This window comes from Grampus griseus (assembly GCF_964374135.1).
Source record: "Grampus griseus genome assembly, chromosome: 10".
Lineage (NCBI taxonomy): Eukaryota > Metazoa > Chordata > Mammalia > Artiodactyla > Delphinidae > Grampus > Grampus griseus.
The window spans coordinates 70,839,486-70,867,286 of NC_139004.1; positions in this window are offsets into that span (position 1 = coordinate 70,839,486).

The following is a 27,801-nucleotide window of genomic DNA, read 5'->3' on the forward strand; positions in this document are numbered from 1 at the left end:
AGCAAAACAAGTAGACTCTTGATTTCTGTGGTCTCTCTGATGCCATTTCATTTGGAAACATAAACGGTTTAAATAAATTAAATTCATTACTTTAAGCCTTAAAATCCAGATACTCAGGGGAGAGAAAGAAGGGACTTAGATTCCCTATGCCCATTAGGAATCAAGTTTGAAGTAACTAATTTCTCCATGTGGATTCATCAATTTGCTCCCCAAAAAAGACTTCTTGCAAGTCTCCTTCATGCCTGGCACTTTGCAGGGCTACAGAGATGGGCAAAAATTGGATAAGGTTCTTGCCCATATGGTACCTACGTATCTTCCCTGCCTAAGAGATCCTCCTTTTCCATGGTAGTGAATATATTCATTCAGTCATTCATTTAATGGTTTTTCATTTATACCAACTTGTATAAATATACATATTAAATATGACCAAGTAAAAGCTCAGCTAGCAGGATGTTCTAGGAAAGAGCTATTTTTTGAGGATAAATTAATGGTTTAGCAAACTGGGAATGTAAGAATTAACATGTTAAACTCCTGCTATACCTTTTTGTTACCTTTGTTAAAAATGGAAATTTTACTGAGTTTCTTCCTCGGTAAATACAGTCTGGTAAACCTGGATGACACAGACTTCAGTGACTCAGGCATGACGGTACAGGGGTGAGAGCTACACACGCCCAGTACAGTGGTCACGGACCACATGCAGCTGCTGAGCACTTGGAAATGTGGCTCGTCCAAATTCAGATGGGCTGTAAGTGCAAAATATAAACGGAATGTCAAAGCCTCAGCACGAAAAAAGAAAAAGATTATAAGATATTAAGAGCGTCTAAACCGACTATGTTGAAATGATAATATTTTGGATATACTGCATTAGAGAAAATATATCATTGAAATTAATTTCTCCTGCTTCTTTTTAACTTTTTTAAAAATATAGCTGCTAGCAGATTTAAAATTGCATACATGGCTTGCATTATTTTCTGTTGGATGGCTCTGGGTTAGAGCAGGGCCCTGGAGTCAGAGTAAGGATTGAAACCTGGTGCCTCTATTTAATAACCGTAGGGACGGATAACTTAGCCTCACTAAACCTCGGTTTCCCCCTCTGTAAAACAGTTACTAACAGTACCTACCTCCCTGGGCTGTTGTGACAATTAAGTGAGCAAATGTACTCACAGTGTTTAGCACAATGCTTGGCATGTAGTTCCTTCTCAGTGAATGTCAGCTGTTCAGAGCTACTCTGCAGTTATCGTCTCCGGAAAGTCAGGAGATGGGGCTAGATCAGCACTGACAAAAAAATATACTATAGGAATTTGCATACATCCCTGACACCGAGTTGTTTCCTTTTAATTTGCCATTTTCCTAAATCTAAAGTGCTCACCAAACGAGGGTGGTGTTACCGGACAGCCGTGATGAGCCAGGTTCTGGTTAAACACAAGCTCTGATGAGTTAGGTTCTGCTTAATTGAGGACTAATACTCATTATAATTCTTCGTGGCATTGAAGAATACATGCAGTTATGGTCACACACACTATTAACATAGCTAATGGTTCCTGGGAGCCTACCATGTGCTGGACATTGTGTTAAGCATTTTCCTTAAAGGTCATGCTCCCAACAGCCTTAAAGCACAGGGAGGTTGAGAGATTTGCTTAGGGTCACCCAGCCAGGAAGTGGCAGAGACGGGACTCAACCTGTCTGTTTGACCCCAAAAGTCAATCTAAGTATTCCTGAAGCAGAAATAGTCTGGGTAATTCCTTGTGGTCATGAAACTATGGTGCTTTCCTCAGAGCTCCACGGACTGTTTAGCTAGAGGAGAAAGCTTGGTTTATCACAGGAATTCCCGATTGTTGCACCAAACAAACAGAATCAGGGATTTCATAATAATGAAAAGTTCTGCTTTCAAAAGGTGTCCATTCTCTAGTTATAAGGAAGCAGAGGACATCCGTCTGTAATAACGACCCCATTAAATGCAACCCTTCCCATTTATGGCTCTAAAATATTACCAGGCAGAAACGGAAAAGTGGCAGAACTTTCTCTCTTGAGAATTTTCCAGGACCTTACAAACATGACCCCATTAATCCACTCAATACCCGGATGAGATAGGTAGTTGGTTGTTATTATTCTTCTCACTTTCAAGATAGAAAACCTGAAGCTAAGAGAGATTAAGCAATTAGTTGAAGGTCAAATGGTGAGCTAGAGACAGACCTGGAAATGAAACAATTATCTTCTGAAATTCCAATCAAACGCACAAACTGATTGGCTAGTTACCACCATGTGCTAATATCCAGTTAGATGCCCTCAGCACAAAATGACTGGCTTTTACAGGAGACTTCTGCAGCTGTATTTGCCTGAATTTGTATGGATTGGTTTAATACCAATGTCCAAACTGACATCAGATTTTTCCAAAATATTGGCTGAAGGAAAATACAGTTCCTTGCTCCAAATGTGGTATCCATTTTACCTAGCTCGGTTACATTTAATCATACCTACCAGTGCCGTTTCTGGAGGATAAAGGGAGGATTGTTCCACAAAGCCGTCCCGCTCGTGTTTTGTTTTCTTCATTGATAAGCTGTAGCACAGAAAAAGGTTTAGGGGGCATCTTGCAAGTTACCCTTATGTTGAGACCGAGAAAAGATGAACATAAACTATCTCGGAGTTGTACAAAATCTGGAATCCAATTTGCCTGTATTATCGTTCTTCAGTCAAATGCCTTTTACTCTTTTCGGCTGGATACTTTTGACAGTAGGTGACACCGTATGAACCAAAGTCATAGGTTAGGAAAAGACAAGACTTCCAGGTGCACCAGGAGGAATCCATGCTTTTCGGAACAATTGCAAGGACACATGCACAGAAAATTGGTCTCCTGAAGAAAGTGCTACTAGTGATGTCTCTTGTCCAATTTTGCAAAAGGCCCTGCCCCTCCAAATACCTGGAGCAAATTTTTATTTCTTTCTGCCTACTTGAGTCTTAGGTAATTTAAAATCAACTACTCTGTTATCAATTTCGACTGGTTTGGGGCAACATGATATATCAATGAAACCGTTGTTGTCAGAAGGAAAATAGGGCCATTTCATTAGCTTGGTAGAAGGGCATCTACACTTCTAAAAATGGCCCCATGCCATGCTCTGAACTCGTTCTTTAAGAATTCACTGTGATCACTTTTCAATTTGTTGAATTTCAGTTTCTTTGGCCAGCCAAATAAGACTCTTGGAGAAATTCTTCTCCCATGACTTTATAATTTCTGGAAGTTCAGGAGACTTGGGACTGGTCATCTTAAGAAATTCCAATTCTGTCCCCTAACACTGCTCAACCTGCTCGACTTCAGCTCACCCGCCTTGGTCCTGTGCTGATGTGGACAGCTCCTCCTAGAAACACAAATTCAACCTAAGCCCACTGCAGGAATGCTAGCCTGCTCATGCACAGACACTGCACGGGAAGAAATAATAGTAGCAATAAAGCTTAGCCGGTTTCTTCTTTCTTAAAAAAATCAAACACTTTGCGGGAATCCAAAGGCAAGACATTTTTTTCCCTGTGACCCATTTTAACTTCCTTTCTCATAAGCTGAAAACATGACGCTCAGAAACCAAAGAATCTTCAACTACAGTTTGGGGTCTAAGTCTGACACCTTGCAAAGGAGTATCTTGAGCATTTCCGACTGGAGTCACGGTGACAATCTCTCTAAAAGTCCTAGTATGTTGCTGTCATGGCATATTTCCATGGAACCCATTAAGCTACCTTGTTTGAAGGATGCTGAACAGCTTGGCATCATTTCCAAGCGACCATGCTAAACTGAGAAAGGCAACTCCATTACCAAAGGGACACTGAAAACCAAGGCCGTGGATTGTGGCCAGAGGTGAAGGTACTGATTCCTAACCAACCCATGGCTCATCCTAAACGCTTAATTCTTCTTCCAGATGTATGCAGCACTTGGGAAGGAAAAAGGAAATGGTCCTGCCAGTGCAAAGGCTTCCAGTGGTGTTTTGCCACACTGGTATCAGTCCTTTCTCTGCTTTCTAACCAGGCACCCGTTTCTTATCATACAGGTTGGGCAGCTCTTCCCTGCATTTTAAAATCCTGGTGTCTTATTGTCTACAATGCTTGATGTTGACTTGAGTTCACGTGTTTTGTGGAAATACAAGTGGTAATTACACAGTTACCTGCCATTGGCAACCGTCACCAGGGAAATTTACGGCCCCCAATATCCACATCTGGTAACTGGTTATTAAACGTGGCTGATGAAAACACTGACATGGCAAATGGGATCTGAGCAAGGACTGGCTCAGCAGCGATTCTTGTGAGACAATGGCTGGAGGTCCACAAGAGACCATCGATTTTATTTCATTAAACATTCTAGTATTTATGGCAATATTACTACTAATAATAGTTATCATTTCCATTTTTTGAGAATCTGTCACGTGGCTGGCATTGTGTTAAGTGCCTATTTGATCCTTATTAAAAAAAAAAAAAAACCCTTCTGGGAATGTATTATAATTTTAGGATTAGAAGACAGGCACAGAGAGGCTAAGTAACCAGCCCATGGTCACTTTTTGGGCTGTGATGGAGTCAGGATTTTAACCTTTCCCGAACCTGCAAACTCAAATACCTTCAGGCGGTCAGGCTGGTAACACTCTGGGGTGAAGTGGGCCAGGTGTAGATTTATAGAGAGAAATGAGGACAATGGAGAAATGGCAAGTACATCTAACATCTCCCCAAGTTCCCAAACTCCAAGCCTATTACTACTGCCCTGGGGGAAAAAACCCTAAGACACGGTACTGGCCAGACAAGAAGTATCCGAAATCTGAATTCATTCCACAGGCCCTAGTTTTCCAGCCTTCGTCATCTGAAACTGGATTCATGCTTAATGACATTACATCTTTTTAGGATACTATTTCAATGAGATACACAGACGGAAACGTGCACAGATTATACGTATGTCACCTGATGAATTTTCATAAACTGAACATAACCATGTAACTGACTTCCAGGCCAAGAATCAGAATATCACCAGCATCCCAGTGACCTTTTCTTGTGCCCTTACCGGTTACAAACCCTCTGAAGGTGAGCCATTATCCTGAATTCTAACCCCATAGAGGAAATTGGTCTGTTTCTGAGGTTTACATAAATGGACTCGCACAGTTGGTTCTCTTGTGTCCATGTGCTTTCACCTAATGCTATGTGAGATTCATCCATGTCGTGGCAAATGGCAGTAACTCCTTCTCAACAGCTTTTACCCTAAAGTCTATTGCTTGATATATTTGCCTGAATACATTATAGCTGAGCCTCTAACGAGGAAGACTTCCTTCTCTGGAAACAGGTTCTAAAAATTGAAACAAGTCACTCTAGGACTTTGTTAGAATTATGGAGAGAGTTCTGTTGTTAAAATAGTTTTTCTAAACATTTTCTCATTTATTGTCTCATTTTATCTTCTCACATACCACGCCAGGTAGTTAAGAGACATATTATTCCCATTGGTTAGATTCAGAAACGGAGGGTACATGCAACTATATGACTGCATGCTACCATAGAGCAAGTGTGGCAAACTAGTTATAAAACAGAGATTTCATCTATGTCTTCATTGCCAATCTAATGTTTCCACCTGAACGTACATCCTGTTCCTCCTTTCTGGGTCAAGGTTCTATTCAGAGGTAAAATAAACCCGTCTCCAATGATGTTTTGCTGTGAGTACGTCATACTGCTGTGTGCCTTTGATGCTTCCCTTCTCAGCACCCATTTCCCTTTCTTATTTGAGAGTCCATTCTTTCCCCTTTCTCGATCCACAAGAGTGAGGTGGGCTCCATCCCTAGTGGGGAACAGCACATGACTCCTCCCCTAGGGGTCTAGGGTCTCACCTGAAACCTGGAGACTGTTCAAGAATGGATTACCACGAAGGAATCAAAACTGAGAAAAGGACAGTGAGAAGTCATTTGAGCCCCTGGGACAAGCCACTCCTGAAACCCACTACCTCTGAACTGTTCACTGCATGAAGCCATATATATGTATGTGTATGTCTGTATTTGTTTTTGCTCAAATTGTCTTGTGTTATGTTTTTGTTCTTTTCTTCTTTGCTGGGGGAGGGGGATACTTGTGAAAGAAAAAACTTCTAACAGTTATGCTTACGTAAATAAATACTCGTATTTCACCTCTCAAATTCAAACAGCCATAACGTCCTTATCCAGTGAGTTGCAGTTATGCAGACATGGAGATTTTGTCTTGAATTTATGCAAAGTTTCTCTCCTGAGTCCTGTCTAAGTGAAGTCACAGTGTTGGCACAGTCAACATCTGTTTTTAACCCATAGAAATGCTGGCTTTGCCCTGCACTTGGGAAAGGGTCTGTTCTGCCCACAATGATCACTTCTGCCACAGATGCTGAAGTAATCCAACAGGGGGAGGCAAGGCTAGAGGTGGCAAAGGTATTTTCAAATAGAAGAGAAAACTGACTGGTCCAAACAACGGACCGAATCAATGAACTGTTGATTTAGACAGTTTTGATCCAAAAGACTTTGGGAACTTCTCTAGCCAGTGTGGTGTCCTCTACACTTCCGGCAGAATGTTCTGAGACAGAGATCTGATCATTTATCTCTGCACTTTAAAAATCTATCATAAAGTGGGAGGAAGAAGTAAGTACAGTGGAGCAACCTGACAAACACTACCTCGGCCAGGTGATCAATCAAGGTTAACATCGAACAGCCAACAACCGTAACGATAGTATGCACCCTTGATATGATGTGATGAAAGTGGCACTCTACCTCTGTGGTCTTCTGCCCATAACCCATATTCCCAGTCTGACCATGAGAAAAAGATCAGACACATCCTAGCGGAGGGGCAACCTACAATATACCCGATCCGTACTCCTCATAACTGTCAAGATCATCAAAAACAAAGAGAGTGTGAGAAACTCACAGTCAAGTGGAGCCGACAGGGACATGACAACCAGACGTAATGTGGATTCTGGATGAGCTCCTGGAACAGAGAAAGGACATTACCTTAAAACCAAAGAAATCTAAATGAACATAGGCTATAGTTAATAACAACGTATTCATGTTTGTTCCATTAGTGACAATATACCATGTGAATGTAAGATCTTAATAACAGAGGAAACTGTATCTGTGTGGGAAGGAAGGTTATATGGGAACTCTCCGTACTATCCGCTCAGTTTTTCTGTAAATCTAAGAATGTTCCAAAAATAAAGCCTATTAAAAATGAAGTTTATTTAAAAATCTCTCTCTGGATTTTTGTTGCTGCAGGAGGGTTTCCTAAAATTCAGAGATCAAAGTGGACCCTTGAAATGATTACAGGGGGTCCACAGGCACAGTCTGAAATATCCCTAAGCCACAGAGTTAAACATTCCTTCACTGACCATTTTCAATCATTCTGATTCAGTAACAAAGAAAAACTCTCTGTTCAGCCCCACAAACACATTTCTAACCTTTGCCAGTTTCCCTCTTCAGCAAAGAAAGAGAAAGCTTCAGACTCAGAACTTTGTTTTCAATACTTCCTTTTATTGTTCTTATTTTCATTATTTTTTGTTCTTATATTTGGCGATGGCTACGTATGGAAAATTATCCCACTTACTCATCTATGATGGTGGCATTTTTTTTCTTAAAGTATATTCATTTAAATAAAACAGTAAGCCTATTTAATTTTATAAGGTACTTAACTCGACTACATATTGTCTTAAGACATAGTAAGAATCTGGCAAGCAGTATGCAAATAACTGGAGTTGAGAACCAAAGGCCAACAGGATTAGGTCTACACCCCTTAGCCTGGAGCTCAGGGTCCTCTCCCACCTGGGGACACCTGTCCAGTCTCCTGTCACCAGATGCTCCACCTTGCAAACCCAAAGACGCCTAGAAAATCAGATGCCGATGCCCGGACAATGAGAGCTTAGAAGAAACCAGAGAGGCCCATGGCTAGCAGGTTAAAATGCAACAGGCTAAGCGTTGTCTCAGCTCTCCTTTCACACGTGGCTGGACTTCCTTTGGGCCCCACTGCCATTCTCTCATCACATGGGCCAGCAGTGGCGCTGATGAAGCAAACAATTCCTCCAAGCCTCTGTGAGCTGGATAGTCGTGGTGGAGACCGAACTTGCGATATGGAAGCACTGCTGGGTGGGTACCAGCAGGATCTGAATTTCAGCCCCATATGCTCCACCCACCTGACCTGGGGCCTGAAGCAGAGGGCTTGCTGAGCACTGGGTGCGAAGCCTGGCTCCACCACGTCCCGTCTGGGCGACGCTGGGTGGGGTGTGTAAGCTCTCTGGCCTCTTTCTCCTTGTCTGTAAAGTGAGGATAATAATAATACCATACTACACGAGGACAGTACCTGCCTCATGGGATTACTGTCAGGACAGGTGAATTCATGTAAGTACAGCATTTAGCACAATGGTCCACCAAGTAAGTGTGCTCGATAAATGTGCACCGTTTCTGGTCACCTCTGCGGGCCTCCATTCCCCTCGCTGTGAAATGTGGATCACGGCAGTACCCACCTCATGCGACTGCCGTCAGGAATAAAGGAGTGGTGCCCATGGGTCCCTGGGGCCATGGTCTGGCTCCTAGCAGACACTCCGTAATGTTCAATTACTTTTATCTGTGTTTACTTATTATTAGTGTGATTATTCTCACGAATTAGTGACGCCAAGAATTAGAATGTCTCTCCAATCTTTTGTAACAGCAGTTCACAGACTCAAGAAGCAGTCAGGGTGGACTTTCAAGGTCAAACATTAGGCTTGTCTATATGCTTCAGTGGAACTAAAGGTATGGGTGGACCTGCAGCTGAGGGCGGCAGTTTGTGAGCTGGTACTCTTCCTTCCAGAAGGACTGCTTCTGTGCACATAGGCGCAGAGGCTCCATCTGGTCAGCTGGGCTCATATAACCAGGCTTGAATGCAAGCTGGCTGCTTCAGGAAGTTCTATGAGGTAAGAAATTCTTGTCCAATGAAAGTTCTTTTTCCATAAAAAGGTACATCATGAAAAGGGCAAATGACTTTGCAGGTTGCCCCCAAATGTGTCTGACTGTGAGAGAATTTCACACCCAGTGGCCTTGAGTCCATAAAGTATAGAAATGAAATGATATTTCCCCTGTGTCATCAAGGGCCAACTGGGAGGAAGAGAGTCTGTCTCATCCTCTCCTCCCCAGAGAGCCTTCAGGGACACATATTCCTGTTTCGGAAGTTCTAGGGACAGCCTTGGATTGCAGTGAACTTACCGTCTATGCCTGGATCGGTTGCTTCCGGCTGGGCCTCAGTTTCCCCATCTGTAAAATGAAGATATCAGGTTACATGACATATACCTTCTAGCAATATAAATCAATTACTGTTTAACTGCAATAATGGTAAGAATTGATAATTTGTTTCCTCGAATATGATTCAAACTTTTAACGAAACCAGGAGCTGATTCTCCACTGCGATCCACAGGTGAGCTGCAAAGGCTGGTGAGCCCTTGCACGGACAATCCTGTCTGTGTATTTTTCTGGATGATTTTGTGCATGTATCCAAGGGATGGCAGGGCTATTGTTATAGCCTCCTCAGCTTTCAGTGTCTTTCTTCTAGACTACAGCCCCTTTTTTTTTTTCCTTTGGAAACTACGTCTCCCATATCCAGTAAGGCTGGATGTATGATCCAAAAAGGACCAGTAAGAGTCCCTCTAGAGGGCTGTTATGGATGCTGGAAGAGAGGAGTGTCTCTCTTCTAAAATCCAAGAATACTCAAAGCTGTTGGGAGTCATCTTTGCCACCAAGTGGAGAGAAGCAGCAGGACTGATGTCAACCTCATGGAACGTGCAGAAGAAACAAGGAGGAAAAGAGGAAGGGAGGAGGAGAGGGGAAGAAAGGGAAGTGAGAAAAGGTGGGAAGGAGGAAGAGAGGGAGGGATAAAGAGAGATCGAGAACGAGGCTGGAACTGAGAGAGAGAGAAAGACAAAAACGGAAGGGAAAGAGGGAGGGAAGGAGGAAGGGAGACGCCACCAGTGACTTAATTACTTAACACAGTATGAGCCCTTAGATCCAGCTATGCATAGAGGGAAATTTACACCTTGGCTCTTCCAGTAAAGTGAGTCCATAACTTCCCTTTTGCTTCCTTTTGTCTTCAAGTCCATAGCTTCTTCAAAGGGGGATCCATGACCCAAACAAGATTAGAAACCACCACAGTTGGAGCATTTATTCAAGATGGAATGAACTCGCTTCAGAAAGAAACAAAGTTTATTTGATGAATATAAATAAGGCGATCAGCACAAAGTACTTCTCATACACGTGATAACAAATTTATGAACTGTACATACCTTGTACGTTGTACTTCTACTAGACACGAGGTTACAATGACTGGCTACTACATGCCCACTGGTAGTTTCTGAGGGTTCCTTAGTTTTATTTATTTATTTTTTTATATCGAAGTCCATAATCACATGGTCAATATCACAACCCACATGTCACTCACTTGGAGAAATATTACAAGAAGCACTATCAAACGAGGGTCGCTGGGAACTAGATACACTGACCCCTGGCAGCATTCAAACGCCACTCGACACAAAAACATCTCAGTAGAGCTTATGTCAACACATTTGAGGTTTCGTCATAAACACTGTTTAAAAAGTAAATGGAAACCCACTTTCAAATGAAAGTTGACACGCTGTTAACGTGCATACTGGATACACAAAAATCATTAAATACAAAATAGAGACAGTACATCGAAATCAAACGGGGTATAAAGTATAAGCTTGCTTTTGCACAAAGCAAGAAGACCAACTCCTCCTAAATGTTAGTCTCGACTTTTTCAATTTCGTTATGATTAAGGGGGAAACCTGCTAAAGTCTGTGCAAAGGAAATGTCTTCCCAATAACACAGTGTTTCTTGTAAACCCAAACTATCTTTAATACGTGAAAAGGGAATTTTTTTTGCTAAACCCCCGATCTCAGAGAATACTACATGATATATAATGAAAAGATGCTATGTTAGACAGAATTCAATTTTTAAGGGACTAAATGATAATGCCCCCGTAAAAGTGAGATCGGGACGACTTTAAACATAAGTGGGGCAAAAATGAGCCCCCAAACAATAGGTGTGACAAAATTGGCACATACTTGGAAATAGCTAACTATACACGGTTGGTTGATTTTTCTGTTTCTAGGACCCTCTATTCCCTAGTGGATTTCCTACTTCCTACTTCAAGTATTCAGTGGCAGGGTTCAGATCAGGACCTGGTTGCAGGAGGCAGTGCGGCCACCTATTTGAGGACACCCAAACCGTTCACGGGGACACGTTGCAGGCCTGGGTTTTCAGTGCAACATCATGTCAGAGTGTGCGAAATACGTCTGCAAAGAACTCTGCTCATTTCTCCAGTCAAGACCAAGATCCCTTTGATAGTTAAAGGACAAACTTTTTAAACATGAATGTATTGGATCGCTTATGCAACACAAAAGCTTTACACAGTTTGCAATACTTACGACAAGAACAAAGCCAGAAGCAAGAAACCTGCTCGAATATATTACCCCTAATGCACCAAGGATGAACAGTGTAGCCCAGACACGGTTTCGTCTTCCCCGATAGATAAATAAGGTGTCTGACTTTTAACTATCTCTATGGCTCACGCGAGAGGTCCCGAGTTAATTGCACCGACATTTTAAAAAGTAATAATAACGACTAAATTCAATGCAAGACTTCAGGAACGTCTGCTTAGAATCCTTTCCACAGCAGCAAAGAAAGACAACTATATTTATTAAGGCCACTCATGCTTAAATTCACTGTTTGTCCTTTAAAAATGCAGATTTTCATCCCCCACTTGCATACCTGTGGAAGTGTTTCTTCCAATGACAAGAAAATGGATCAGTACAAGAGTTGCACATGTTTGCCAGACTTGGTCATGAGTTTTATGAAGTTATAACAACTTTAAGTTGTTTTGAATCTTCAGAGGAAGCAGGAGTTTAATTCTCCTTAGTACCATGTCACTGTATGTAAAAGACCTCAAAATTGGGTCTCTTTCCCTGGCATGTGCTTTAAGTAATGACTCTGTACCACAAACATGTTGTGTAGAGCTATATACAGATACACTGCTTTTGTGATTATTCCTCATTCATCAATGTTTTCATGTTTGATGCTGAAAATGTTTTGGAATCCATGTTGGAGACATTTTTAAAAAAATGAGAAATGACCCTTCGCTTACAGAAGATCTAAGCTCACGCTGTTTGCACAGCGTTTGGATCTTGAATGTGAACGAGTCCCAGCTTCTTCGCGGAGACCTGCGTGTACAGGAATGGTAAGAGTCTGAGGCTCAGTCGCATCCCAGCCACGGGGGATGCAGGAAACACATGGAAGAGAAATATGCAGGTGTCTCAGGCTCTGGCCACTCCCCAGTACAAAAACAGGGTAGATAAAACTATGAGTGATCAACTTAGATGCGCCATGCGTTGTCAGAGACACACACCATGTTCTCATAAGGCGATTTCTTGGCAAGTACTAGTGGTTTAAAAAATTGATTTCATTTCCAACCTGGCCCAGAGGTAACTACTGGTTCCACCATCAAAATGTGGTTCTTCAAACAGCAGATTAAAGAAATAGAGGAGGGTAAAGGCTCACCACTTTTGGTGTTTTGGTTTCTTTGTCAAACACTCCATGCATCTTGGTATACAAACACTGCCAACACCACTCACTCACAAAATTTACACTTTTTGATAATCTAATGCATTAGGTATGACCACTTAGACTGAACCAGCAGAAAAACGGGAGATGAAGCTAGCTGTCCAACAGAAGCTGAATCCACAGTTAAAATCCCATGAAGTTCAAATTTATCCAGTGATGTTTAAGTAACATAAGTAAAATGTTATAAAATAATGACATTCAGAGGAGATGAACACACTTTAAATGCCCAAATCCCGACCAAAAAAATGGAGGACCTGCCATGTTTTCCTCCTCTGCATTCTCCTTTCCAACATGTCTGAATCCATGAGAAAGGACATGAGACGATGAAGGAAATACCAAGTTGAACAGAATTGTGCTCAGTAATGAAAGTGAAAACTCCTCTTCGGTCCTGATGAGCGTTCCCGGGTGGTGATAGACAGTGATGTGAGCTGCACTGCAATAGATTATCAGAATATTGCTGCAGAGCTGCATTTCCCCTTTAGTCAGCCCTTCTGATAGCTGCAACAAGAAAGCACATAGTTTAGCAGGGAGAGGAACTGGCAGTGATATTGGAGATAATCCTGGCAGGCACTCCCCCGACTCCCACCCCTGCCCACCCCCACCACTCTCTTTGATCAGGGTTGATTGGGATTGGGGAGGGCAGTGAGGCGGAGGAAGCATGGAGCGACGAAGTGAACAGAAAGTTACATTATGTCCTGCAAACACATCTGCGAAGGGGCCTCTTTCAAAATATTTCACATACAGGTGTAGATGACTCTTGATATGCAAAAGGAAATTGAAAGGAAATAAGGCAAAACTGTTGTAGTGATTATCTCTATGTGATCAGATTATGAATTTTTTTCTCTCCACGGGTTTTCTACAATGAGTATGGTTTTTAAATTATTTTTAAACTTGACTTTATAGATATTAGAGAGTTGAAGATGGTCAAGACACCAGAAATCTTAACATTCACTTACAAACCACCTAAGAGCAATGATTTAAAAGAATACTGGAAATTTCACTCCTAGGTATATACCTGGACGAATGGAAAACAGGGACTCAAAGACTACTTGTACACAATTGCTCACAGCAGCATTACTGACAATAACCGAAAGGTAGAAACAAATCCCAAGTATCCAGCAACAGATGAATGGAGAAACAAAAGGTGGTATATACACACAACAGAATATTATTCAGCCCTAAAAAGAAATAAAGTTCTGATTCCTGCTACAACATGGATGAACCTTGAGGACATGACGCTAAGTGAAATAAACCAGTCACCAAAGGACAAATACTGTACGATTCCACTTACGTGAAACATCTACAATAGACAAATTCAAAGATGCAGAAAACAAATTAGAGGTTACAGGGGCTCAAAGGGAAGGGGGGAATGAAGAGCTATCTTTTAACGGGTACAGAGTTTCTGTTTGCAGTCATGAATAAGTTCTGGAAATGGATAGCAGTGTTGCTTGTACAATGCCGTGTATGTATTTAATGCCACTGAATTGTACACTTAAATTGGTTAAAATGGTAGAATTTTAATGTGTATTTTACCACAATAAAAGCATAACTTAAAAAAGAATATTGATATCTCCTTAAGCAGAGCAGAATGAAACAAAGTTGGCTGCCATCCCCACATCCCATGACGTGTGTGTATATGTTCAGCCCTAAACATAAATGCAACAGTCATCCATTTGCATACTTCACGCCCTGGGGAAGATGTATCCAGAAGCACCCCGAGTTTTCTCACTGTCCCCATAAGGGTCCCTGGGTGTGGAATACAATTGCAGCCTGGGAAGAAACAGTAAAATGGGTGAGAAGAGAGGACCAGCCCACAACGAGCCTGCAAATGATGACTTTCTTCCCTACTGATGCTGGACTTTGTGCACCTGCATCATTATCATTCACATATGGTCTCTGAATACTTCGGGAGTTTCCGGGCACACGGCAGTAGTGCAGCTACCTGGGGAGTATGGCGGGGAGGGGAAAGATCAAACACACACACTCACACGCATGTGAGCCACTTTTTATATATAGTCTCAGCTGTCTGATCTGGTGGTCGATACACAGCATTTCTCAAGTCCCCCTGACTAAGGAGCCAACCAAAGATCCCACTGTCTGCACAGGTAGGCAAGTTATTTCGAGCCCTTATTAAGCAGTGCAAACGAAATAGGTGGCTTAGATGAACTGTGCTAATTCATACTCTGAGGAGTTTGGTGTAACCCTTCTGGTTAAGAAACTTGAATCGGGGCAAAAAAATGACTTTTGCAGAGCCAGAAAGCTAGAGAGTTCCTAGAGCAGATCATATTACTCATTCTGGCACATAAAATCTCTGCAAACTTTGTATGAAAATTGTAAGTCAGAGCACGCTTTCTGCTTCATGAGCTGTGCATAGCTCTAATTCTTCTGTGCATTAAGCATTTCTTAATCATCCTTTTAAGGGGCTGACCAATATATTAAAAGGCCACATGATTAAAAGGTAAAGAGAAACCCAAAGTAGTACTAAAATGCACCGGTCGTATTTTACAGATGGGGAAATGAGTGAAAAATAATTACAGCCAATGTCCAACGTCCTTGATGTTTTTCCAAGATAAAGTAGCAAAGAACAATCATTTATTCAGTTGAAAGAAAGATTTCCAGCTGGGTAACAGGTCACAAGGCAGAATACAGTGCCTCACGACAGCAACACACTGCTTTGGGGTAAGGTTTGCACTGTGGAAAAGAGAACTCTCAAAAAGTGTCGCCGTTCCTTCCATGGACAGTCCATTCGCCAGGAGGCCTAATGGATTTGAGGGGAAAAAACTCAGATGACACTGCCAGCAGTTGCAAATTAAATGATCCCGTGTTGAGGGGCAAATAAGCACACACTTTAAAAAAAGTTTTAAAAAGCAACGCTGGCTTCCAGCAAGGAAGCAGTCTGGGCAGCCACCCACTGTGAGATAATCTCTGGCCGGTCCTCCCTGCCCTGGATGGTCACAGCAGCCCCAACCTGTCCCCACGCGTCCTCTCTTCCAGCACCCACTCTACATTGTCAGCGGTACAGCCAACAGTGCTATTTCAACAACAACATCTACTTCATCTTGCACTCCCTGTTTACAGCCTTCATTTATAATCCCATCACCGTCAGGGTGGAGGACGGACTCCAGGCCATGCTGGCCTCTCTCTCTCTCTCTCTCTCTCTCCAGCTCCACGCTTCATGTTCCCCCTACGCTGTACTTGCTTCCGCAGTCCTAAAGCTTCCCTTCCTCCTCATTGCACAGACTTGTCTTTCTGTCTGACACGCATTCACACTAACCCTTGACCTGACCGATTCCTACTTATTCTTCGGTCTCACTTTAGATGTCTCTTCTTTCCTGGAGGCCTTTCCTGACCCTCCTAAGTGTGGGATGCGGCACGAGAAGTCTCACACATACGGCACTGTCCCTTTTCGTGACTTGTCTAGACTTTTACTGTCCAACATGGTATCCGCTGAACAAATGCGTCTACTCAGCACTTGAAATGTGGCTAGTCCAACTTGAGATGTGCTGTAAGTGTAAAATGTGCACCGGATTGGAAAGATTTAGTGCGAATTTAGTTGTTTTCTATTGACTTCATGTTAAAAATGGTATTTTGGATATACTGGATAAAATGAAATATATTATGAGAATTAATTTCACCTGTTTCTTATAACGCTTTTCAATGTGGCTACTAGAAAACTCAAAACTACAGATGTGGTTTGCAATATCTTTCTAATGAACAACATTGGTCTAGGCTACAAGCTCTATGAGGGCAGGGGTCACGCTGGACTTGCTCACTAGCATTCCCTGTGCCGTGCGCACTTCATGGAATAAGCTGATTCACTCACCCTTTCCATAGATACTAGAGAGCACCTAGAGTAGGCAGAATCCTAAAGTCCTCCCCACCCCAAAGATTTCCTGCTGTAACCGCTGACACTGGGACTGTGAACATCTCACAACAATTCCATTTCCAATTCCACAATTCCATATGTATGATTATGTTACCTTACAGATATAATTAAGGTTACTAATCAGTTGGCTTTAAATTAATCAAAAGAGAGAATGAGTGGACCTAATTTAATCACGGGAGCCCTTTAATAGCAGAAGACTTTTCCCTTGCTGGTAGCAGAAGAGAAAGTCAGAGAAATCTGAAATACAAGAGGGATTTGCTGAGATGGAGGGAGCCACAGGGCAAGGACCTGAGAGTATCCTGAGGGATCCAAGAGTAGCCCACAACTAACAGCCAACAAGGGAATGGGGACCTCTGTCCTACAACCACAAGGAACTAAATTCTGCCACAACCTGAATGAGCTCAGAGGTGGGTGCTTCCCCAGAGCCTCCAGGTTAAATCCAGCCTGGCCCACACCTTGACTCTGGCCTTATAAGACAAAGAAGAGAACCCAGTGGAGCCTGAATGGTCTTCTCCACCACAGAAATGGGAGATAATAAATGGATGCTGTTTTAAGCCACTAAGCTTGTGGTAATTTGTTATGCAGTATAGAAAACTAATATAGCTCCTTTCTGTGCCAGGCAGTGTGCTTGGTGCCAAGAATACAATAGTAAAAATGACAGACAAATTCTATGCCCCCATGGAGCCAGTATTTTCAAGAGTGAGACAGGCAACAAATAGATAAATAAATAAATAAGAGAATGAGGAGTTTAAAACTTTGTGCCTGGAAGGAAATTAATAGGGATCTGTGACAGGCATGCTTAAGATTTATTGACTACATGACAATTTTTATCTATTTTTTAATATAGAAAGATGTCCATAATTTTTCAGTGAAAAATGCAGATGGCAATTCCATATGTATAGTTCAATCTTATTTTTGTATCAACATAAACACTTGCAAATGCATATTCCAGAATATTGTTAATAATTATCTCTGGGTGGTGTTTTGAAATTTTCTTCTTTCAATTTTTTTTTTTTTTGGTTGCACTTTTTGGATTTTTTTAAACCAAGAATGTGTAACTAGTATCACAGCAGAATTGAAAGCTATTTCCATTGTGAAAAAATCAGTACTGGATGCGATCAATGCTCTCGACTTGGTTTTTTCAAAGGGAATCCTGCAGTTGGTGTGCAGGGGTCGGGGGGGGGGTGGGGTGGGGCGTGCAGGCGAGCTGAGTGCAGCAGTCAGATTCTGCCCCAGGACAAGCGCCCCCAGGAGAGCAGGCTATAAACGTGTGGTGTCTCACAAATATTCCTTCAGACTGTTTTTCTTTGGAATAAAGACACCTGCCGGATTATGGCTTTCTTCTCCTGCCCTTTCAGTAGTGATTTGCAGAAACAGGCTGGGAGAAAGGGCTCTTTGGTAAATACGGAGGGGTTAAAGGGGAAACTGTTTAATAACAGTAGTAAAACACAGGCTATTTTTGACATCTGGGTTAATGTCCATTACGCTCCATGTGCTTTCCAAATGTGTGCAGTGTGCCCCCAGGTACAAAAACAGACAACCATTCAGGGCAGCTTCGGATGCCCCTGACATTGCACATGGTGCCCACGTCAGAGCCAGCCCCTGACAGGCTAATTAACACAGTCTGAAGAGAAGAGCCGTTTGTTCTGGGGGCAGTGGGCATCCTGTGGAACAGCTCCACTAAGTGACTCTGCTCGCAGGAAAACCCAGTAGAGTCGTTTCTGCTCAAAAAAATCTATAACTACATCTGTGTTATTACTTAACATCTTTTAAAACGGCGTGGAATAGGTTTCTCGTTTTCCTCATGAAGATTTATTTATTATTGTTGTGATCAAAGTGACAACAAATTATGTTAAATCATTTAATTTTCTTGATAGGAGCAACCACCTTGAAGCCGTAATTCAAAAATATGACTGGAGAGCAACATGTTACCTTGCGAGTGGCCTCCTACAGCTCCACAGGGCAATAAAATGTAACACTTCAGAGCCCAAAGGGCTGACGCTGGGGCTGCGGGTGGACCCAGCAAGGCCTCAGCTCAGAATTCAAACTGCTGTAGAGCCTGCTGGGTGGGAGGGGCCCTGAGCGTCTCCGGATTTCATCTTTACCTTTGCTTTCTGTGCCCTGGGGTGCAACTCAGCCGCAAGGTTTTAAATGAAGGGATTTTGATGGATTCAGATGTGTACAGCAAAACGGCAACATACACTGCTGTGCCTCCTGAGAATTTATTTTTGCCATTATCACTGTGGTCAGAATTACTCGCAGCTAACATTCTGTGCATGCTGCCTGCCACGCTGGGCGCTCTGGGCTTTTGAGTGAATTATCTCCAACAAGTTTGACAGCCCTATGATATTGACCTGGTTGACAGCCCCTTAGTAGGTGAGGAAACTGAAGCTTAAGGGAAAGGAATGCGTTTGGTCAAATTCCCATCTTCCTGGGGCTTGATTTGAAACCACATCTTCTCGACTCCAGAGCACATTCTCTTTACCATAAGGCCAGGGCTTCCTAAACCTCGGTCCTTTGTGTTCTACTGTCCCAGTTTTTGTAACCTTTCTATAACACCTGCCACAGTGGATCGATATTTTTCTTTAAAACCTTTTCTAAAAACCAATTTCCTTTTAAAGAAAGATTTATTTTAATACCATACTGGAGTATTTATCTAATATACCTTACAATAATTGCATAGTTATTAAAATGAAAGTGCTTCCCCACGAAACACCTAAAGCTATCTTCTCGTGGACATGCAACGCCCTGCCTGCCCCTAGCCCTCCCTGCCTTGGAGACCATTCCCACTGCCCTGGGTGGCCTTCTCCAGAGCAGCTCCTGGTCTGTCGGCTGGCCTGAGCATGGGTCACACTCGGGCCACCAGCTATCCCCAGCACTGCCTCAGACGACACTTTAGGCTCAGCTACCATGGGCACTCTTTTCTCGTTTCTTCTCCACGGGCAGATGGCAGCAGAAGTAAAGGTCAGAAATCTGCCACTCAACGTCAGTGTTAGGTATGCTATGTAATTTTTAAAATACTGGTTGAGTAGAAATGTGCTTTTAGTTGCCATTTTTTCCTTAAAATGATACCTTCTTTACCCTGAGAGATTGCCTACAAGCTAAAGGCCTTTGCCACTCTACTCCACAATTTCTTGATCTTGGTACCATGGACATTTGCGGCTGGATAATTCTTTGTTGTGAGGACTGTCCTGTGCATTACAGGATGTTTAGCAGCATCCCTGACCGCTGTCCATTAGATGCCAGTAGCATCACTCCCTCTCCCAATAATGACAATAAAAAATGTCTCCAGATATTGCCAAGTTCCCCTTTTGGCGGGGAGCGGGGAGCAAAATTGCCCCCATTTGAGAACCACTGGTCTCATCAATTGTTTCTGTATTTAACTGGATGATGGTATAAGCATTGTAAAATATGTAAGATAATTACATATTATAAGATATTTTGATAAGCTATGTATATGCATACATGCATCTACCAACCCATAAAAGATACGAGCAATTTTGCAAAAATAAAGATCTATTTCTAAGCTCCCATCATATTATTGCAGACACCGCAGCATAGATTTAAAGGTCCTGTGGAAATAGGTACAAGCTAAGTTATAAAAATAATGAAAATGTACAAGTTATCCGACATAAAATAGAAATGCCGCAATCCTGAGATAGCAAGACACCTAAGACACTTGCTGAGCTCAGTGAAAAGGTACAATCTAGTTTAAATTTATAGCATTCCTTCAGTGTCCCTCTAGGAGTTTGGCGTTTTGCCAGGGTTCCTTGTTAAAAATTTGTTAAACGTGTTTGGCATTAATGCAAACACAAAGTGGTCATTTGTTACAAATTCTATTGGAATGCATTCATTTAAGGCAATGAAGTAGTTACTAGAAAAGAAAAAAAGTTCTTTAAATACATTTTAAAAATACAATGATGTATGCAGTGTGTAGCCGTGGCGCCCTGGTGGCTGTATAAATCGCTGACAGAATAACCACACGTTGTGTTTAGTTTGAAATTGGAATCTTTTAAACATAAGTGATAGAACAAAAACTGGTTTTGTTTGTTGTCAAAACCCATGTTAGTCTTTCTTTTCCGAACGGGTTAAAATAACCAGAAGTTTGGCATACGATTTCTAGCATCTCAAATCAGTGAAACATATAGGTTCAAATCATGCTTTGGGAATCTTTTCCGGGAACTGGCTGTGACATTGGAGATGAAGGCTGATTCAACAAACAGAATGCCCGCCTCCCCCCGCCCACCCGGAGAGGGGTAAAATGCCCGTGTCATCGTGGGAACCCCACTCAGGGAGGGTCAGTACCTCTGTGTCCTCACAGCTGTCTGAGGTTATTAGGTTACCTGTAGAGGGAAAACCATTGGCTTTCATCATGGAGACAATGGAATCCTACGAGCAAATATTCTAAGCCTGGTGTATAGAACTTCCACCTTCCTGTCCCACCCTGCACTGTTCACACAAAGGAATTATTGCTGGGTAGTGATGACTCCTTATCTCCTTCAAGAAACGGTTCTGAAGCTCAGCTTTTGAGGAAAGGGTCTATTTGACATTCTATGACATTTGATCCTGCCACGTTACCCTGCTGTGGATGTATGTATGGAATATGCCATCTCAGGGCCCCTAGATGTTTGCTAAAAGCCAATCCTAAAGGTGAATAGGAAACTCACGTTTCACAAGAATATTCAGAAAGTATTCACTGCTTTCTTCCTCCCTCTTTCTCTCACTCTCACATACTTACTGCCATGAGAGCATCTGGAGGATAGAATCCCCGTAGTCCAGGGAGCCACAATCCCAAACCCCCATGGCCCCCAAACCTCTCTCTAGGTTGGTCTCTTTCGCCAACTGAGTTTGGTGTTACCCAGGCTGCCCTCGAAGGGGACAGACTCAGAGTCTTGAAATATTCCCCTAATTCAAGAGTAAACTTAGACAAAACCTGGTATCCTGTGTGTGACCTAAAGAAGTTTGCCCTTCCCGTCACAAAGGCCAAAGAGGGCCAAGAAGCCAAACATCTAAGAACAGGGAGAAAATACTTATCTCCCAGGAGCAACCAGAATGCATGATATAAAAGGTAAGAAACACACCAAGTATTACAGAGCACACCGTGGTTTTATACCATTCGTTGGGCCCTCTTTTAGAAAACGATTGGCAGACAGATGACGGTTTCAAACTAGACAAAACTATACGGCCACGAGAACACACTGTTAAGGCCTCTCTCAGGGCCTGGGAAGAGGTCTGTGTGCTTGAGGGGCCAGAAGCTTATGCCCCGTTAGATTCATGATAAATCTCTTCTGCTTGCAATTAAAGTGTATTTTTGAGATTGCATTCAAATTCTAATGGGAATAAAGTAAAGCATGTTTTCAAATCCCTTACGGACAAGGATTCAGCTTTAGGTTGATATTGGGAAAGCGCATCGGAGCACGAGGGAGTTGCAGGCATGAGTTGGCCCTCCTCGAGAAAGGGGCAGACGAGGCATCCTGGAGGATTTGAAACATGACGGAACCATTTGATATCTCAAGTTTGCTGACCAGAAGTGCCTCGGATGACAAGTGTTTACAACAGGATCTTCATAGAGCCAATAATGGCAATTAGTCCCCAGGATTTGAAGGCGCCCTTCCCGCCTTGCCTCACTGAGGTGGAATGCCACTTACTCTTGGGGCTGGCGACTAATTAGGGGTCTCTTTTGAAGATCAAGGTTTTGCGATCCCTGTTTCTTAATAACAAGGTTGGCCTGTCGGCCACCTGGGTCCAGGCGAGACCCCCCTTTCCCCCTCCCCAAACAGCAGGCACCGCCTGAGGCCAGGAGCAAGTGTGGGCAGGAACACACAGATCCAGCCGGGTGAGCAATTTAACCTCTTCACCACCAAGGTTCTGCAATCCAGTGCTCCATTCAGCCGCCCGGAAACAGACACAATTGACCTCGCTTCTCAGGAAGGGCTGAAGGCCTGGGTGTGTTGCAAAGTAACCATGATCAAGGTGCAAACACTACACAGCAAGCTTTCATATGGGAAGAGGGGCAGGAAGACTCCACTTCTCCAGAGGAGTGGCGAACCAAGAGGGTCTTTGCATCTCCTTCAGCTCGGGCAAGTTCCAGAAGGAATTTTACAAGTCACCAGCTAACGAAGGCTGAAGGTGGAGGGGGAAGGACAATGAAGCGCCCCTTCTGGAGCCCTAATCTGTCATCAGACCTGAGAGAAAGGTGCCCGCCTCTGCTGACCTCTTACCAGGGCCCCCACGGCCTGGCCGGATGAGGCTGGGCGGGCTGCTATGCTCTTTAAGACACCGTCAGGGAGAGAGAGAGGCCAAGACAGCAGGAAGAGGAAGCTGCAAAGAATTAAACTCGTGACAAGCTGGGCAAAGCACAAACAGCAGGAGAGGTCGGTCCTTTTGGCTGGTGACACACTCTGGCCTGGGGTGGTTATGGTCACCAAGCCCATCGGCATTCCAAAGTGTCAACGGCTAATGCAGCAAGTTCAGCGTGGTTTTGTTTCATTTCTGAATGCTGGTTGCACGGCGGCAATGATGGCCGCTGAAGGCTGGCAACCCCACTGCCGTAAACAGTCAGCACTGTCGGTGATTCTGAAAATCACTGAAAAAACGATTTATTTTTGGCAGATAGGGGCTAAATGGACCTTGCATTTGACTAACTGTACTTTAATTTCAACTTGCTTCAAACTTTTTTGTGTTTTCTAAGCAACACCAAATCAGAGTTTCCTCAACAAAAGGAACTAGCCTTCTTGAGGGAGGGGGAGACTTCTTCAGTAGGTGGGGAGGGCAACGTGTACACACAAGCCAGCAACCAGCTGAGTGAAGTCAGGCCTTTCAGAGACATATTCAGGGTCTCTGAGCCCACTGAGCCCTGATCCACACCCCCTGCAAATCAAGGTATAGGTAAAAAGCTCCCTCACTTTAGTCCATAGAGTTGAAAGTGAAATAGGTTATTAACTGTGATGCAAAGGCAAATTCAGTTTGCATTTTGTATTGTCTTTAAGCCACGTTTATGAAAAGCACGAGAATCCTTCCTCCCTCCCCTCCCTCCCTCCCTCCTTCCCTTCCCTCTCTCCCTCACAATTGTGAGCGCATCTACCAAGAACCACGCTAAGTACTGGAGACATACGGCTGAACGAGATAGACGCTAGCTCTGACTTTCATGGAACACACATCTAGTGAGCCTGTCAGACATCACATTCAACAAATAATTAAACTGAACATGTGCTTAATTAATTAAAATTGTAGTAAGTACCAAGGAGGAAGAATGACCTGTCAGCATTCTCTGAGCACAGCGCTTCTGACACGTGGCATCCGGTCCTCACACTCTGAAGAAGTTGCTACGATTAACTTATTACACTGCTCCAGAAAGAGGCACAGAGAGGTAAAGACACATACTCAGAGTCACACAACTAGGAGGTGGTGGGGTCACGGGGCAATCACACACACTAGGACATCAAATCCCCAATTTATAGGAACAAATGGGGGCCCTGACCTGATCTGCCAAGAGAGCTGGAAAGACTTTCCAAGGAGGTGATGTCTATGTTGGGGTACACACGCCAACTGGAAGAGAACGGCTTCTTCCAAGACAACTTCTTCTTCCTGTTCCTGTTCCTCCTCCCCCTTCTCCTTTTGCTCTGTGCTAACTGAAAAGTAAGTCTGTGGACTTCTATGTATTCCTAGGGTTTCGTCCAGACTCTCTGTCCTTTGAAATGGATTTTTACTCAGCGCTTTTTGTCTGTCAACACGAGCTCACCTACAGCCTCCTTCAAAAACCTCCACTTCAGAGTATCGTGGCACATGCATCTTCCTTCCCCCTAAGAGTCTGCATTACGGCCTTCCAGCTTCGTGGTATTTGGGATGATTAATCACTTTTAAATATGAAAAAAATTAACATGTCTGAAGCATTCTTCTCCACTGTCAGAGGTTTTGCTTTAACATAGATCCAGAATGTCTCCCTTTCCCAGCAATTCCAAAGCAACGTATCTTCTGTTGGAAATTCAACTGTAAGATCCCATGCAGAAGCCCCAAGCAATATATCTTAACATCTTAATTTCATTTAGGAGGAATGCAATGATTGATTATTTATCATTCTGAGATTGAGTGAACTATCTGGAGGCTTCCAATCTATTGCCTCTACGCAACTGATGGGATATTCACATGTCTTCTGGCTGCAGGAGGGATTTGGAGTCCAAGTTGCCTTTGAAGAAGTGGGATGCTAAAAGGATTACTGAGCCGGCGGGGGGCGGGGGGGTCTGCCTTTACCAGCAAAGTATGACTCCAAGGCTTGACTTTCTCCAAATTAGAGCTTCCCCCAGTGATAGCCAGGATGTCTGCTGTCGAGTTACTCCCATTTCTCTATCCCCACACATGGAATCATGCCTTGCTGCCCTTATCCTTTCATAGGTAACCTTAAAAGGCCTGGGGAAACCTTGACATGAAATCCATTGACACTGGTGGACTTGACTTCTCATCCATGAGATTTCTTTTTTTTTTTTTTTTTTTGCGGTACGCAGGCCTCTCACTGCTGTGGCCTCTCCCGTTGCGGAGCACAGGCTCCAGACACGCAGGCTCAGTGGCCATGGCTCACGGGCCCAGCCGCTCTGCGGAATGTGGGATCCTCCCGGACTGGGGCACGAACCCGTGTCCCCTGCATCGGCAGGCGGACTCTCAACCACTGCGCCACCAGGGAAGCCCCATGAGATTTCTATTTAACTGAAAGCTGCTTTGTCAGAAAGGAACTGTTACCACAGTATAAACAAAATGGCACCTTCCTGGGACATCTGGGTCAGACCATTGGCCTCATAGCTGCCATTCTGGTTGCCACACAAGACATCATTAATACCTCTTCATGTTGGTACTGTTGCTTGGTCAGCAGGAGAATTGGCCAAAATGTTAGAGAACAAGACTTTTGGAGTGTCTACAGTACCACTGATCTTCTGCTAGATGTGTGGGTGAGAGTGGGCAACAAAAACATGGTCCTCAAGTCCAAGTACGTGTTCTATAATGATAAATCCAAACTGAGTACCTACTATGTGTTTTACGCAGTGTAGGTTTTAAGAAATACTCACAGAACAAGATGCCTCCAAAATCACAACCCATCTCCGCAAACACACACTTGTGTAGCTTGCTCGGGAATCTCATTGCCCAGTGGACCACCTCAGAAAGAAAAAATGAGATTCGCTCCAGAGAATGAAAAGTTTGGGACAAGCAGAGGTTATTTCAGAGGGAATCTAAGGCCAGTCACATCTGCACAGTGCTCAACAGCAGACATGCTCTCTAGTTTGAATTTACATTTAAATTCCATGTCGAAGTCTGCCCCTGTAGGTCTGCACAGAGCACAAGGCCAGTGGCTGCAGCCCTAGGTCTTCCATCTCCAGCTCCTGCTCGGGGATGTAAGTGAACTCTGTAACCGGCACTGGGACTGAGGGGCTCTGAGTGAAACTGAAAGAGGGTTAACAATAGGCCCCTCAAGGGGACCCATTCTCCCATCTGTTATGAGGCTTCTGGCTATCACAAATGTTTCCAACTTAGATGTGCAGGTGCCCTGAGAGGGAACTCCAGCACTGCTTTTGTCACTGGTCACTTTGAAGATTAAAGAGGGGAAAACGCATTTTCATAATACATGAACTCGCCGGAAGTTTCCCTATTAAATCCCAAGGTCCTGGTAGGTGGGGGCTATGTTTAACTCTTCCAAGACAGACCTGGCATCCGGGATGGAGGGCCAGGAAACGCCTTGGGAAAGAACGGGGCCAGAGATCAAGGAGCTGGGACAGGACAAAGTAGACACGTGAGGCATGACACCAGCTGGTCCTGGGTCCCTTGGAGTCACTTCCAAAGCCCAATATGGCAGGACTCCAAAGTCCTCCAGCAGTCCCCAGGGGACCCAAGGATACACCAGAGGCCTCGACTTTGCGGCAGAGAACTTCCTTAGGATTCGGCCCCATGGAATGTCGCAAACCCCTGCAAGAGCACAGGAAAGTCCTGACTGGCAGTGCCAATCTATGAGTACAGATCTGTACTGCAGGAGGGGGCACAGGGCTGGGTCCTCGTTCAGGGCTTTTTCAGGGCAGTTCCTTCTGCCTGGAGCACTTTCTCCATCGCCCTTTACCTGGCTACCTCCTGTTCAGGTGTCAGCTTAAATGCCACTTCTTCAGGGGAGGGTCTTCCCTGACTGCTGTTCCTGGTCAAATCTCCCTGCCCAGCTCTCCCTCAGCCCTCCCCGCCTCTCCCTCACGCCCCTGCTTCAGAACAATCTGGAGTCGTGCGTCTGTGTCAGTACTTGATTAACGTCTGACGTAGCCTCAGTTGCCTTCAGGAGGACAGACTGTGTAGACCTTTCTCATCACAGTATTTCATATATGCCTTCCACACAGTGGGTGCCCAATAACTATTTCAGTGGATTAAAGGGAGAAGTGAATCCACTGATGATAACAAACGTTTATCGAATGCTTACTACATGCCCGGAAGAGTCCGAAATGCTTTACAGCAGTGATTTTCAACTTTGGCACTGCTGACATTTGGGGTGGATAACCCTTTGCTGTGGGGGGCTGTCCTGTGCTTTGTACAATGTTTAGCAGCATCCCTGGCCTCCACCTGCTAGATGCCAGTAGCACGCCTCCCCTTCCGCTTCACGACAATCAAAAATGTCTCCAGACATTGCCAAAGCCTCCTGGGAGGGCAACCTCAGCCCCTACTCCCTGCTGAGAACCACTGACGCACACACCTCAACCCACTTAATCTTCCACAGTTACCCCATGAACTGGGCACCATTAGTCTTCTCCTGTTAGAGTTAAGAAAACGGAGGCTCAGAGAGGTTAAGTAACTTGCCCGAAGTCACAACACCAGCAGGAAGTGGAACTGGGACACGGGAAATTCAGTTGCTCAATTTGAAGAGGTGTTGGAATGAGAAAGGGCTGGCCCCCCGGTCACACAGGTGACAGGTGGCCACTGGGGGACCAGGACCTGGCCTTTCCTACCTTCGCCCAGTGAGCTTCTTGGCTGTGGCCCTGGGGTGCCTTTTCAGACTGTCCCAAACCAGGACATTGGTGCTGGCCTTTCAGAAGGACTCCTCATAGACCAGAAGCAGCTGCACATCTTCTGTTCAGTGACTGCTTCTCTTTCCCGAGTCAGTGGCCAGTGATGCCAGACCCTCCGGGAGCAAGGCTGTTAGGAACCAGCAAGGTGAGGTCAAGGGCACCTCACTCCCAGGCATGTGGGATGTGATGGGGAAGTGGGGACTCAGACCCAGGTCTGCCTGCATCTGAGCATGGTGGGGAGCAAGCCCTGGACTGTGGTGCAGCCATGCTGAGTAGC